The sequence below is a fragment of the Zonotrichia albicollis genome, chromosome 18 (assembly GCF_047830755.1).
Source record: "Zonotrichia albicollis isolate bZonAlb1 chromosome 18, bZonAlb1.hap1, whole genome shotgun sequence".
Taxonomy (NCBI): Eukaryota; Metazoa; Chordata; class Aves; order Passeriformes; family Passerellidae; genus Zonotrichia; species Zonotrichia albicollis.
Genome location: NC_133836.1, coordinates 14,387,660 through 14,403,387, shown reverse-complemented (window position 1 = coordinate 14,403,387; position 15,728 = coordinate 14,387,660).

The window sequence follows — 15,728 nt, the reverse complement described above, 5'->3', positions numbered from 1 at the left end:
ACCATCCTGCGTATTGTGGATTTTCAGGAGCCAGCCGGCCACTCCCAGCCACAGGCCCCCAACACAAACCACGGCCCTTTAACCTGGTAAAAAAAACTGACCCGCCCCGCTCCTGGCTGGCAGATTGCAGGAGCCACTTGGCTCTATCAAACCAGCCCGACTTGGCACTGGTGCCACCTTTCATCAGGGAACCATCCTGCGCGGCGTGGATTTTAAGCAACCAGCCGGCCATTCAAGGCCACAGGTCCCGGAAAAAATACCACGGCCGTTTTCCCTTGCAAACAAAACTCACCCACCCCGCTTCTGGCTGGCAGATTGCAGGAGCCACTTGCCTCTATCAAACCAGCCCGATGTGGCCCTGGTGCCCCCTTGGGTCTGGGAACCATCCTGCGTATCGTGGATTTTCAGGAGCCAGCCGGCTACTCCCAGCCACAGGCCCCCAAACACACACTACAGCCCTTTTCCTAGGCAAACAAAACTGACCCGCCCCGCTTCTGGCTGGCAGATTGCAGGAGCCACTTGGCTCTATCAAAACAGCCAGACTCGGCACTGGTGCCACCTTTCATCTGGGAACCATCCAGCGCGGCGTGGTTTTTAACGAACCAGCCGGCAATTCCAGGACACAGACCCCAGAAAAAAAACCCACGGCCTTTTTCCCTGGCAAACAAAACTCACCCTCCCTGCTTCTGGCTGGCAGATTGCAGGAGCCACATGGCTCTATCACACCAGCCCGACTCGGTACTGGTGCCACCTTGGGTCTGGGAACCATTATGCGCGGCATGGATTTTAAGGTGCCAGCCGGCCATTCCCAGCCACTGGTCCCCGAAAAGAAACCACGGCACTTTTCCTTGGCAAACAAAACTCACCCACCCCGGTTCTGGCTGGCAGATTGCAGAAGACACTTGGACCTATCAAACCAGCCGGCTTGGCACTGGTGACACCATTCATCTGGGAACCATCCTGCGTATCGTGGATTTTCAGGAGCCAGCCGGCCACTCCCATCCACAGGCCCCCAAACACACACTACAGCCCTTTTCCCTGGCAAACAAAACTGACCCGCCCCGCTTCTGGCTGGCAGATTGCAGGAGCCACTTGGCTCTATCAAACCAGCCCGACTCAGTACTGGTGCCACCTTTCATCTGGGAACCATCCTGTGTATCAGGGATTTTCAGGAGCCAGCCGGCCACTCCCAGCCACAGGCCCCCAAACACAAACTACGGCCCTTTTCCCTGGAAGTAAAACTGACCTGCCCATCTTCTGGCTGGCAGATTGCAGGAGCCACTTGCCTCTATCAAACCAGCCCGACTCGGCACTGGTGCTAGCTTTCATCTGGGAACCATCCTGCGCGGCGTGGATTTTAAGCAACCAGCCGGCCATTCAAGGCCACAGACCCCGGAAAAAATACCACGGCCGTTTTCCCTTGCAAACAAAACTCACCCACCCCGCTTCTGGCTGGCAGATTGTAGGAGCCACATGGGTCTATCAAACCAGGGCGACTCGGCACTGGTGCCCCCTTGGGTCTGGCAACCATCATGCGCGGCGTGGATTTTAAGGAGCCAGCCGGCCATTCCAAGCCACAGGCCCCCAAACACAAACCACGGCCCTTTAACCTGGTAAACAAAACTGACCCACCCCGCTCCTGGCTGGCAGAATGCAGGAGCCACTTGGCTCTATCAAAGCAGCCTGACTCGGCACTGGTTCCAAATTTCATCTGGGAACCATCCTGCATATCGTGGATTTTCAGGAGCCAGCCGGCCACTCCCAGCCACAGGCCCCCAAACACAACCTACGGCCCTTTTCCCTGGAAGTAAAATTGACCTGCCCATCTTCTGGCTGGCAGATTGCAGGAGCCACTTGGTACTATCAAACCAACCCGACTCGGCACTGGTTCCCCCTTGGGTCTGGGAACCATCCAGCGCGGCCTGGATTTTAAGCCGCCAGCTGGCCACTCCCAGCCACAAGCCCCCAAACACAAACTACGGCCCTTTTCCCTGGCAGTAAAACTGACCTGCCCATCTTCTGGATGGCAGATTGCAGGAGCCACTTGGCTCTATCAAACCAGCCCGACTCGGCACTGGTGCCACCTTTCATCTGGGAACCATCTTGCGTACCGTGGATTTTCAGTAGCCAGACGGCCACTCCAAGCCACAGGCCCCCAACAAAAACCACGGCCCTTTTCCCTGGCAAAAAAACTCACCCGCCCATCTTCTGGCTGGCAGATTACAGGAGCCACTTGGCTCTATCAAACCAGCCCGACTAGGCACTGGTGCAACCTTTCTTTTGGGAAGCATCTTGGGTATCGTGGATTTTCAGGAGCCAGCCGGCCACTCCCAGCCACAGGCACCCAGCACAAACCACGGCCCTTTTCCCTGGTAAACAAAACTCACTCGCCCCTCTTCTGGCTGGCCGATTGCAGGAGCCACTTGGCTCTATCCAACCAGCCCGACTCGGCACGGGTTCCACCTTTCATCTGGGAACCATCCTGCGTATCGTGGATTTTCAGGAGGCAGCCGGCCACTCCCAGCCACAGGCCCCCAAACACAGACTACGGCCCTTTTCCCTGGAAGTAAAACTGACCTGCCCATCATCTGGCTGGCAGATTGCAGGAGCCACTTGGCTCTATCAAACCAGCCTGACTCGGCACTGGAGCCCCCTTGGGTCTGGGAACCATCCGGCGTATCGTGGATTTTAAGGAGCCAGCCAGCCATTCTTCGCCACAGGCCCCGGAAAACAAACCATGGCCCTTTTCCCTGGCAAACAAAACTCACCCACCCCGCTTCTGGCTGGCAGATTGCAGGAGACACTTGGCTCTATCAAACCAGCCCGACTCGGCACTTGTGCCACCTTTCTTTTGGAAGCATCTTGCGTATCGTGGATTTTAAGGAGCCAGCCTGTCTATGCCTGCCACAGGCCCCCAAACAGAAACCACCACCCCATTCCCTGGAAACAAAATTCAGCCGCCCCGCTTCTTGCTTGCAGATTGCAGGAGCTACTCTGTATTCTCAAACCATCACGACTTGGCACTGGTGCCACCTTTTATCTGGGAACCACCCTGCGTATCGTGGATTTTCAGGAGCCAGCCGGCCACTCCCAGCCCCAGGCCCGGAAACACAAACCACAGCCCTTTTCCCTGGAAACAAAACTAGACAAATCTGGGACTTTTTTACCGACTAAAATTGTTTGAATAATCTCGTCATAATAATTGATTTCTAGAAGAAATTTTTAAAATCTTTCTTAGAGTTGAGAAAGTCCAGGATTGAGGTCTTTTTCTTCCCATATCAATATTGCAACGAAATTATTAAATAAAGACCAACTCTTTATTTTTCTTTTTAACCCAAGTAATTAATTCCCATTCATTAATCCATTTTGTGGACCAATATTTGCCATTCTGATGGAAGTTGTCACTTCTTTACAATAGACATTCTGTGACTATATTGACAAGTCTTGGGTGATGATCCTAACTGGTCTTAGATACACATAGGGGGAAATTTCCTCAGCCAGTGTCAGTCCTAAGCATGCGTATCAGAAGATCTTTCTATAGCTGGGAATTTTCCCATGAAAGGGATTCAGTTAGGGAAGAGACACTTGTCCCAGAGTTTTACATTCTTCTTGAACACTGCTTAAGGAACATGGATCCCATGTCCATTTGGATCTCTGTCTGCACAGAACTTTGTCATGCCAGTGCTTGAAATGCATCTCGAAGAGAATTCACTACACAGAATGAATGAGAGTGGTAGGGCTCAGTGGGGCTCACCAGGCCCAACCCCCCTGTTAAAGCAGGATACCTAGAGCCTCTTGCCCGGGATTCTATCTGGGTGTACTTTTAATGTCTTCTAAGATCCAGGCTTCAGAAGCTTTCTGGGCAGTCTGTGCCGCGGTTCAGTCACCGTCACAGTAAAACATCATTTGGTGATGTTCATAGGCAATCTCCTGTATTTCAGTGTGTGCCCACTGCCTCTTGTCTTTTCACTCAGCATCACTTAAAAGACACTGGTTCCCTCCCTTTTGCATTATTGCTTCCCGTATGTATGTGTGCAGCCACACATAAATGTAGATAAATGTAAAAACCTCCCTGAAGGCCACGCAGACAATATTCCCTTCATCTACCAGTCAAGTTGATTCATCAGAGGTGTTGAAAAAGTTGTTCAGCATGAAATTCCCCAGGAAAATCCACGCCGAGTACATTGCTTTGTCCTCCTTCATATGCCAGGCAAGGCTTTCAGGAATAGCTGCCCCATCAACTTCATGGGGATAAAAAAGAGGCTGGCTGATTTGTACTTTTCCGAGTCTTCCTAATTGCCATTTTTGAAGAGGGCAGTCTTTTGCTTTCATGCATTCTTAGCTACGGAAAACTCCATACTTTCGTCTTTAGCGTTTCTTGTCCTCTCCAACCTCGCAAAAAGTTTTTCCACTATGTCTGGCAAGGAGAATCTGGGTCAGGGCTGAAAACATCTCCCATGGTGTTGTACATGTTGCAGAGAAGTCTGCAGAGTGTTTTGCAGGAAGAAAAAGAAAGATGTCCAAAACACCTTCCAACCGAATGTTCATGTGTTTGGAAAAGCTAGGAGAGTTGTAAGGTACTGTTTTCTATCAGTTTGCAAGCTGCGCACACTATCCCAGTTTTGTGCAGCTTCATTCTCACCTTTCCGAAGCTACTGCTCCCTACGGCTTCCGGAGGCGAAGACGAGGTTTCGTCGAGAAAATGGGATTGTACCGGCGCCAATGCTCTAAAGTGCGGCGGCTTCTTCCGAAATGTGCCCGGGACCGGCGCTTACCTCCGGGGACATCCGTACCTTCTTCTTTCGGGACTTTTGTGGTCTACATCACTGCAAAAAGCTTTTCCACTATGTCTGGCAAGGAGAAACTGTGCCTGCACAGAAAACATCTCCCGTGGTGTTTTACATGTTGCAGAGAGCTCTGCTGAGTGTTTTGCACGAAGAAAAAGAAAGTTTTCCAAAACACCTTCCAATCGAATGTTCATGTGTTTGGAAAAGGTAGGAAAGTGGTAAGGTACTGTTTTCTATCAGTTTGCAAGCTGCGCACACTATCCCAGTGTTGTGCAGCTTCATTCCCACCTTTCCGAAGCTACTGGTCTCTCCGGCTCCCGGAGGAGAAGAATCGGCTTCTTCGCGCAAAGGCGATTGTGCCGGTCACAGTGCACTCCAGTGCGGCGGCATCTGCCGAAATGTGCCCGGGATCGGGCAATAGCTCCGGGGAGCTGCGTACCTAGGTCTTTCGGGACTTTTCTGGTCTACATCATACAGAAAGGTTTTCCACTATGTTAGGCAAGGAGAAACTGTGCCAGCACAGAAAACATCTCCCATCGTGATTTACATGTTGCAGAGAGCTCTGCAGAAGTTTATGCAAGAAGAAAAAGAAAGTTTTCCAAAACACCTTCCAATCGAATGTTCATGTGTTTGGAAAAGGTAGGAGAGTGGTAAGGTACTGTTTTCTATCAGTTTGCAAGCTGCGCACACTATCCCAGTGTTGTGCAGCTTCATTCTCCACCTTTTGAAAGCAGCCGCTCTCTCCGGCTCGCGGAGGCAAGGAAGCGTCTTCTTCGCTCAAAGGCGATTGTGCCGGTCACAGTGCACTCCAGTGCGGCGGCTGCTTCCGAAATATGCCTGGGACAGGCGCTTAGCTCCGGAGAACTCCTTATTTCGACTTTAGCGTCTTTTGTGGTCTACATCACTGCAAAAAGCTTCTCCACTATGTCTGGCAAGGAGAAACTGTGCCAGCACAGAAAACATCTTCCGTGGTGTTTTACATGTTGCAGAGAGGTCTGCTGAGTGTTTTGCACCAGGAATAAGAAAGTTGTCCAAAACACCTTCCAACAGGATATTCATGTGTTTGGAAAAGGTAGGAAAGTTGTAAGGTACTGTTTTCTATCATTTGGCAAGCTGCTCACACTATCCCCGTGTTGTGCAGCTTCATTTCCACCTATTCGAAGCAGCCGCTCTGTCTGGTTCGCGGAGGCAAGGAAGCGGCTTCTTCGCGCAAAGGCGATTGTGCCGGTCACAGTGCACTCCAGTGCGGCGGCTTCTTCCGAAATGTGCCCGGGACCGGCGCTTACCTCCGGGGACATCCGTACCTTCTTCTTTCGGGACTTTTGTGGTCTACATCACTGCAAAACGCTTTTCCCCTATGTCTGGTAATGAGAAACTGTGCCTGCACAGAAAACATTTCTCACGATGTTTTACATGTTGCAGAGAGCTCTGCTGAGTGTTTTGCACGAAGAAAAAGAAAGTTTTCCAAAACACCTTCCAATCGAATGTTCATGTGTTTGGAAAAGGTAGGAGTGGTAAGGTACTGTTTTTTATCAGTTTGCAAGCTGCGCACACTATCCCAGTCTTGTGCAGCTTTATTCTTCACCTTTTGAAAGCAGCCGCTCTCTCTGGCTCCCGGAGGCGAAGAATCGGCTTCTTTGCGCAAAGGCGATTGTGCCGGTCACAGTGCACTCCAGTGCGGCGGCTTCTTCCGAAATGTGCCCGGGCCAGCCGCTTAGCTCCGGGGAACTCTGTATTTCGACTTTAGCGTCTCTTGTGTTCTACATCGCTACTAAAAGCATTTCCACTATGTCTGGCAAGTAGAAACTGTGCCTGCACAGAAAACGTCTCCCATCATGTTTTACATGTTGCAGAGAGGTCTGCTGAGTGTTTTGCACGAAGAAAATAAAGTTGTTGAAAACACCTTCCAACCCAATATTCATATGTTTGGAAAAGGTAGGAAAGTGGTAAGGTACTGTTTTTTATCAGCTGGCAAGCTGCGCACACTATCCCAGTGTTGTGCAGCTTCATTCTTCACCTTTTGAAAGCAGCCGCTCTCTCTGGCTCCCGGAGACGAAGATGCGGCTTCTTCGCGCAAAGGCGATTGTGCCGGTCACAGTGCACTCCAGTGCGGCGGCTTCTTCCGAAATGCGCTCGGGCCCGGCGCTTAGCTCCGGGGAGCTCCATATTTCGTCTTTAGCGTCTTTTGTGGTCTATATCATTGCAAAGATCCTTTCCACTATGTCTGGCATGGAGAAACTGTGCCAGCACAGAAAACATCTCCCATCGTGTTTTACGTGTTTAGAGACCTCTGCAGAATATTTTGCAAGAAGAAGAATAAAGTTGTCCAAAACACATTCCAATCAAATATTCATGTGTTTGGAAAAGGTAGGAAAGTGGTAAGGTAGTGTTTTTTATCAGTTTGCAAACTGCTCACACTATCCCCGTGTTGTGCAGCTTCATTTCCACCTTTCCGAAGCAGCCGCTCTTTCCGGCTGCCGGAGGCGAAGAATCGGCTTCTTCTCGCAAAGGCGATTGTGCCAGTCACAGTGCACTCCAGTGCGGCGGCTTCTTGAAATGTGCCCGGGACCTGCGCTTAGCTCCGGGGAGCTCCATATTTCGTCTTTAGCGTCTTTTGTGGTCTACATCACTGCAAAACGCTTTTCCACTATGTCTGGTAATGAGAAACTGTGCCTGCACAGAAAACATCTCCCGTGGTGTTTTACATGTTGCAGAGAGCTCTGCTGAGTGTTTTGCATGAAGAAAAAGAAAGTTGTTGAAAACACCTTCTAACCGAATATTCATATGTTTGGAAAAGGTGGGAAAGTGGTAAGGTACTGTTTTTTATCAGTTTGCAAGCTGCGCACACTATCCCAGTGTTGTGCAGCTTCATTCTTCACCTTTTGAAAGCAGCCGCTCTCTCTGGCTCCCGGAGACGAAGAGGCGCCCGGGCCCGGCGCTTACCTCCGGGGACATCCGTACCTTCTTCTTTCGGGACTTTTGTGGTCTACATCACTGCAAAACGCTTTTCCACTATGTCTGGTAATGAGAAACTGTGCCTCACAGAAAACATCTCCCGTGGTGTTTTACATGTTGCAGAGAGTTCTGCAGAAGTTTATGCAAGAAGAAAAAGAAAGTTTTCCAAAACACCTTCCAATCGAATGTTCATGTGTTTGGAAAAGGTAGGAGATTGGTAAGGTAGTGTTTTTTATCAGTTTGCAAGCTGCGCACACTATCCCAGTCTTGTGAAGCTTCATTCTTCACCTTTTGAAAGCAGCCGCTCTCTCCGGCTCGGGGAGGCAAGGAAGCGGCTTCTTCGCTCAAAGGCGATTGTGCCGGTCACAGTGCACTGCAGTGCGGCGGCTTCTTCGAAATGTGCCTGGGACCGACGCTTAGTTCCGGGGAACTCCTTATTTCGACTTTAGCGTCTTTTGTTGTCTACATCACTGCAAAAAGCTTTTCCACTATGTCTGGCATGGAGAAACTGTGCCTGCACAGAAAACATCTCCCGTGGTGTTTTACATGTTGCAGAGAGGTCTGCTGAGTGTTTTGCACGAAGAAAAAAAAAGTTTTCCAAAACACCTTCCAATCGAATGTTCATGTGTTTGGAAAAGGTAGGAAAGTGGTAAGGTAGTGTTTTCAATCAGTTTGCAAGCTGCGCACACTATCCCAGTTTTGTGCAGCTTCATTCTTCACCTTTTCGAAGCAGCCGCTCTCTCCGGCTCCCGGAGACGAAGAATCGGCTTCTTCGCGCAAAGGCGATTGTGCCGGTCACAGTGCACTCCAGTGCGGCGGCTTCTTCCGAAATGTGCCCGGGACCGGCGCTTACCTCCGGGGACATCCGTACCTTCTTCTTTCGGGACTTTTGTGGTCTACATCACTGCAAAAAGCTTTTCCACTATGTCTGGTAAGGAGAACCTGTGCCAGCACAGAAAACATCTCCCATCGTGTTTTACATGTTGCAGAGAGCTCTGCTGAGAGTTTTGCACGAAGAAAAAGAAAGTTTTCCAAAACACCTTCCAATCGAATGTTCATGTGTTTAGAAAAGGTAGGAGAGTGGTAAGGTACTGTTTTTTATCAGTTGGCAAGCTGCACACACTATCCCAGTGTTGTGCAGCTTCATTCTTCACCTTTTGAAAGCAGCCGCTCTCTCCGGCTCCCGGAGGCGAAGAATCGACTTCTTCGCGCAAAGGCGATTCTACCGGTCACAGCGCACTCCAGTGCGGCGGCATCTGCCGAAATGGGCCCGGGACCGGGGCATAGCTCCGGGGAGCTGCGTACCTTCGTCTTTAGCGTCTTTTGTGGTCTACATCATTGCAAAAATCTTTTCCACCATGTCTGGCAAGGAAAAACTGTGCCAGCATAGAAAACATCTCCCATCGGATTTTACATTTTGCAGAGAAGTCTGCAGTGTGTTTTGCAGGAAGAAAAAGAAAGTTGTCCAAAACACTTTCCAACAGAATGTTCATGTGTTTGGAAAAGTTTGAGAGTGGTAAGGTGCTGTTTTGGATCAGTGTGCATCTGTGCACACAATCCCAGTGTTGTGCTGCTTCATTCTTCAGCTTTCAGAGGTAGCCGCTCTCTCCGGCTTCCAGAGGCGAAGAAGCGGCTTCTTCGCGCAAAGGCGATTGTGCTGGTCACAGTGCACTGCAGACGGCGGCTTCTACCGAAATGTGCCCCGTATCTGCTCATAGCTCCGGGCGTCTCTGTACCTTCCATTTCCGTTTTTGGTCTTGGCAATACAAATGGTTTACTTGCAGCAGTAGGATGGGACAGTGAACTGGACTTTTTGCTTTTAGAGAGAAGCTAATGAAAAAGTTTCACCAGGATCAGAGCAGGTTGTAAAACAGAAAAATTGTCATGAAAAGAAGCCAGCCTTGTGCCCTTAGATTTGCTAGCTGTGTTTGAACAAAATGAAATGTGTCAACTCGGTGTTCCTGGGTATCACATCAGTAACAGGTACTTCAGTTGCTGAATTTTTCTCGTCAAGTTAAGAAGAGAATCCAAGGAATTGTGATTTCATGCTCACAATTCACCCTATGGTGCCGAAAGGTGAAAAAGGGGTGGAAGGTGCACGGGTCAACTAACTTGAATGGCCTATGTAAATCAGCGGCCACTGATTTCCTGAAGGCTTCAACAGGTCAGTTGCCTATGTTTTTCTTGGAATTGTTTTAACCTTCGGTCCTGTTTTTCTTGGGATTCTTTTACCCTTTCCCTATTAGTTCAGCCTTTGGTCTCCAGCCTTTGCTGACATTTCAAGCATCTCGGTAGCCTGGAAATGTGTTGTCTTAATTGCTGACATCATTATTCCCTTCAAAGGGTTGTTTGCCTCAAGTCTCAGTTTTGCTGGTTCTCTGCTAGTTGATTGTCAGAGGGCAGCAGGTGTTGTGTAGGAGCAAGTACACAAACCCATAGCTGGCTTTTCTTTTGATTTGGCCTGTGTAGCTAATGGAATGACTGAACATCTGTGAGAGGCTTTTCTCTCCCCGTTAGGTTTCACTGGAAGGGCAGATGCAAATCGTCTACCTGAAGTCTTGGCACAGAAGAAAGTAGTGGCTTGCTGCTGCATCTAGCTAGAAGCTTACAAAAGGAAGGCCTTGGGCTGAGGCCCATTCCATTGGCTAAGTAGAAAAGGACTGTGGGAAGGTGAGGCAGCTGAATTAGAGGTAGATCAACAAGTTTTAGAACGGTCGTGTGTTCAAAGCCTGGTGTATGGTGGTTGGTTGAATGGTGTTTGTTATGGCTTAAAGCTATGGAACTGATAAAGGCAAAGTTGCAAGAAAGCAGCTGTCCTTTGCATCTTGCTGGGGACTCTGCTTCACCACGGACCCTCAACTCCAAGTTCACCAAGGAGATGATCAGTAGGACTGTTGCAGAGCTGCTGTGTGCATCTGAATGGAACGGCAGAGAGTGAAGCGCTGGACATTTCTGGCTTTAGTACAATGCTGCTGCATTGGTGCCAGTTTAGTTGGTTTTCCATCAGTGGCCTTTCTGTCTAGAAGTACACTGCCCAGTGTACTTCTTTCCTAGTCTTTCTAGCATGTGATGCCGTTTCCTTCCTGTTGTTTTCATACCTTCCTTCAGTTGAAAGGATGATACAATCTTTCCATTTTGAAGATCCCTGTTAGGAAACACTATGCAAGAGGAGTCATCGCTCCCTTTTCTTCAGCCTCCTTTGTCATTTTCAGAGACTCATTTCAAATTTCTGCTAATGTCAAGACCAATACTGAGATTACCTAGCAGGGTTGGCACTCTCAGCTGCTTTCTTCTTTCATGCTGCTTCATACTGGATGTGACTTAAAAGGCCTCGTTTTGTCATCTGCATTCTGCTGTGATCCAAAGCTAAATATTCCAGGCGTGTGAACACAAAAAGAACTCCTAGGCTTTTGCAAGAACTAGCCCAGGAGGATTTGTGTTCCATTTGATCTCTACAGTGTTTCAGAAAAAAGGAGATTGTACTGTCTTCTTGTGTACTCTCTTCTTGTGCTCTCATGCCTTGCATGTCCTAGTTAATCTACCGGCGTGACTCATTTGGCATCATCTCATGGTACAAATTCTGCATAGTTTCGTGTCCTTACAAATGCCAGTTGCCAAGGAGCCTATCTGACCATTCAAGGGGCAAAGAATTGTAAGGCTGGCAAGTTCAGTTGCTGAAACTGTAAGTCATGCCATATCAAAGTGACAGAGGAAATCCATTGATCTAGGACTTTCAGCTGGACACCTCTGAGAATAGCAGCTTGTCAGCAATGACACAGCCATCTTCCTAGCTGTATTCCAGAAAGAGGAAAGGGACACCTTCAATGATTAATATGTTTGGCATGAGAAAAACGCAAGAAATGCACCGGAAATTACTTTAGTCAGATAAAGTGCGTTTCTCTAGTGAGAATTTTGCACTTGCTCTTTCTTGTCTGCGCCTCTACTTTTCACAGAAGACAGGGGAGCATTTCATTATTATTGTTCCTTTGTTTTCTTTCGTTGGCCTCCCTCTTTCCACCTCCAATTAACAAATTTGCCTTTCTTTACTGGCTTCTCTTACTTTACTACGAGAATTTTACATTAGGTCAACTTACATAAAGGTCAAAGTTCTCAGACAGTGGAGAGAAGTAGAAGGTAGAGAAAAAAGAACAAAACAAATCCAGAAAAATAGACAAATTTTAACAGTCTTCTGTGAGAACATTAGGACACAAGACTATTGAACTGAGCAACGCAGGGGATATTTGACGCAGTCAAATCAGGCCGACATTGCACTGGAGCCAGCACGGGTCTGGAAACCATCCTGCGTCTCGTGGATTTTCAGGAGCCAGCAGCCCCTACCAGCTACAGTACCCCAAACACAAACGACGGCCCTTTTCCCTGAAAAAAAACTCAGCTGCCCCGCTTCTGGATGGCAGATTGCAGGAGTCACATGGTAATACACGACATGGTATTGGTGCCACCATTCATCTGGAAACCATCCGGCGCGGCGTGGATTTTCAGGAGCCAGCCGGCCATCCCCAGCCTCAGGCCCCCAAACTCAAACTACGGCCCTTTTCCCAGGCAAACAAAACTCACCCACCCCGCTTATGGCTGGCAGATTGCAGGAGGCACATGGCTCTATCAAACCAGCCCGACTTAACAGTGGTGCCAAATTCGGTCTGGGAATCATCCTGCGTAAAGTGGATTTTCAGGAGCCAGCCGGCCACTCCCAGCCACAGGCCCCCAACAGAAACCACATCCCTTTTCCCTGGCAAACAAAACTGACCTGCCCATCTTATGGCTGGCAGATTGCAGGAGCCACTTGGCTCTATCAAACCAGCCTGACTTGGGAGTGGTGCCACCTTTCATCTGGGAACCATCCTGCGTATCGTGGATTTTCAGGAAACAGCCGGCCATTCCCAGCCACAGGCCCCCAACACAAACCAGGGCACTCTTCCTCGGCAAACAAAACTCACCCACCCCGTTTCCGGCTGGCAGATTGCAGGAGCCACTTGGCTCTATCAAACCAGCCTGACTTGGCAGTGGTGCCACCTTTAATATGGGAACCATCCTGCATATCGTGGATTTTCAGGAGCCAGCCGGCCATTCCCAGCCACAGGCCCCCAACACAAACCAGGGCCCTTTTCCTTGGCAAACAAAACTCACCCGCCCCGTTTCTGGCTGGCAGATTGCAGGAGCCACTTGCCTCTATCAAACCAGCCTGACTTGGCACTGGTGCCACCTTTCATCTGGGAACCATCCTGCGCATGGTGGATTTTCAGGAGCCAGCCGGCCACTCCCAGCCACAGGCCCCTAACACAAACCACGGCACTTATCCCTGGCAAACAAAACTCAGCCGCCCCGTTTCTGGTGGCAGATTGCAGGAGACACTTGGCTCTATCAAACCAGCCCAACTCGGCACTGGTGCCCCCTTGGGTCTGGGAACCATCCTGCGCGGCGTGGATTTTAAGGAGCCATCCGGCCACTCCCACCCACAGTCCCCCGAAAACAAACCACGGCCCATTTCCCTGGCAAACAAAACTCAGCTGCCTGGCTTCTGAATGGTAGATTGCAGAAGACACTTTGTACTATCATACCTGTCCGACTTGGCAGTGTGCCACCCTAGGTCTGGGAATCATCCTGCGTATCGTGGATTTTCAGGAGCCAGCCGGCCACACTCATCCACAGGCCCCCAAACATATACCAGGGCCCTTTTCTCAGGAAAAAAAAACTCACCCGCCCCGCTTCTGGCTGGCAGATTGCAGGAGCCACATGGCTCTATCAAACCAGCCCAACTCGGCACTGGTGTCACCTTGGGTCTGGGAACAATCATGCGTGGCGTGGTTTTTAAGGAGCCAGACGGCCATTCTCAGCCACAGGCCCCCAGACAAAAACTACTGCCCTTTTCCCTGGAAGTAAAACAGACCTGCCGATCTTCTGGCTGGCAGATTGCAGGAGCCACTTGGCTCTATCAAACCTGCCCGACTCGGCACTGGTGCCACCTTCCATCTGGGAACCATCCTGCGTATCGTGGATTTTCAGGAGCCAGCCGGCCACTCCCAGCCACAGGGCCCCAAACACATACCACGGCCATTTTCCCTGGAAGAAAATCTTAGCCGCCCGCCTTCTGGCTGGCAGATTGCAGGAGCCACTCGGTACTATCAATCCAGCCCGACTTTGCACTGGTGCCACCTTTCATCTGGGAACCATCCCGCTTATCGGGGATTTTCAGGAGCCAGCCGGCAACAGCCAGCCACAGGTCCCCAAACACAAATTACGGCCATTTCCCTGGAAGTAAAACTGACCTGCACCGCTTCTGGCTGGCAGATTGCATGAGCCACTTGGCTCTATCAAAGCAGCCCGACTCGGCACTGGTGCCCCTTTGGTCTGGGAATCATCCTGCGTATCGTGGATTTTCAGGAGCCAGCCGGCCACTCCCAGCCACAGGCCCCCAAACAAAAACTGTGGGCCTTTTCCCTGGCAAACAAAACTCACCCACCCCGCTCCTGGCTGGCAGATTGCAGGAGCCACTTGGCTCTATCAAAACAGCCCGACTCAGCACTGGTGCCACCTTTCATCTGGGAACCATCCTGTGTATTGGGGATTTTCAGGAGCCAGCTGGCCACTCCCAGCCAGAGGCCCCAAAAAATAAACTACGGCCCTTTTCCCTGGAAGTAAAACTGACCTGCCCATCTTCTGGCTGGCAGATTGCAGGACCCACATGGCTCTATCAAACCAGCCCAACTCGGACCTGGTGCCACCTTGGGTCTGGGAACCATCCTACGCGGCGTGGATTTTCAGGAGCCAACCGGCCACACCCAGCCACAGGCCCTGAAAACAAACCACGGCCCTTTTCCCTGGCAAAAAAAACACACCCACCCCGCTTCTGGCTGGCAGATTGTAGGAACCATTTGTTTCTATCAAACCAGCTCGACTCGGCACCGGTGCCACCTTGGGTCTGGGAACCATCATGCGCGGCGTGGATTTTAAGGAGCCAGCCGGCTATTCCCCGATACAGGCCCCCAAACACAAACTACGGCCCTTTTCCCTGGAAGTAAAACAGACCTGCCCATCTTCTGGCTGTCAGATTGCAGGAGCCACTTGGCTCTATCAAACCAGCCCGGTTTGGCACTGGGGCCCCTTGGGTCTGGAAACCATCCTGCGTATCGTGGATTTTCAGGAGCCAGCCGGCCACTCCCAGCCACAGGCCCCCAAACACAAACTGAGGGCCTTTTCCCTTCCAAACAAAACTCACCCACCCCGCTTCTGGCTGGCAGATTGCAGGAGCCACATGGCTCTATCAAACCAGCCCGACTCGGCAGTGGTGCCACCTTTCATCTGGGAACCATCCTGCGTATCGTGGATTTTCAGGAGCCAGCAGGCCATTCCGAGCCACAGGCTCCCGAAAACAAACCACGGCCCTTTTCCCTGGCAAACAAAACTCACGCACCCCGCTCCTGGCTGGCAGATTGCAGGAGACACTTGGCCCTATCAAACCAGCCGGCTTGGCACTGGTGCCACCATTCATCTGGGAACCATCCTGCGTATCGTGGATTTTCAGGAGCCAGCCGGCCACTCCCAGTCACAGGCGCCCAAACAAACACTACAGTCCTTTTCCCTGGAAGTAAAACTGACCTGCCCATCTTCTGGCTGTCAGATTGCAGGAGCCACTTGGCTCTATCAAACCAGCCCGATTTGGCACTGGTGCCCCCTTGGGTCTGGGAACCACCCTGCGTATCATGGATTTTCAGGAGCCAGCCGGCCACTCCCAGCCACAGGCCCCCAAACACAAACTACGGCCCTTTTCCCTGGAAGTAAAACTGACCTGCCCATCATCTGGCTGGCAGATTGCAGGAGACTCTTGGCTCTATCAAACCAGCCCGACTCGGCACTGGTGCCACCTTTCATCTGGGAACCATCCTGCGTGACGTGGATTTTCAGGAGCCAGCCGGCCACGCCCTGCCACAGGCCCCCAAACACAAACTACGGCCATTTTCCCTGGAAGGA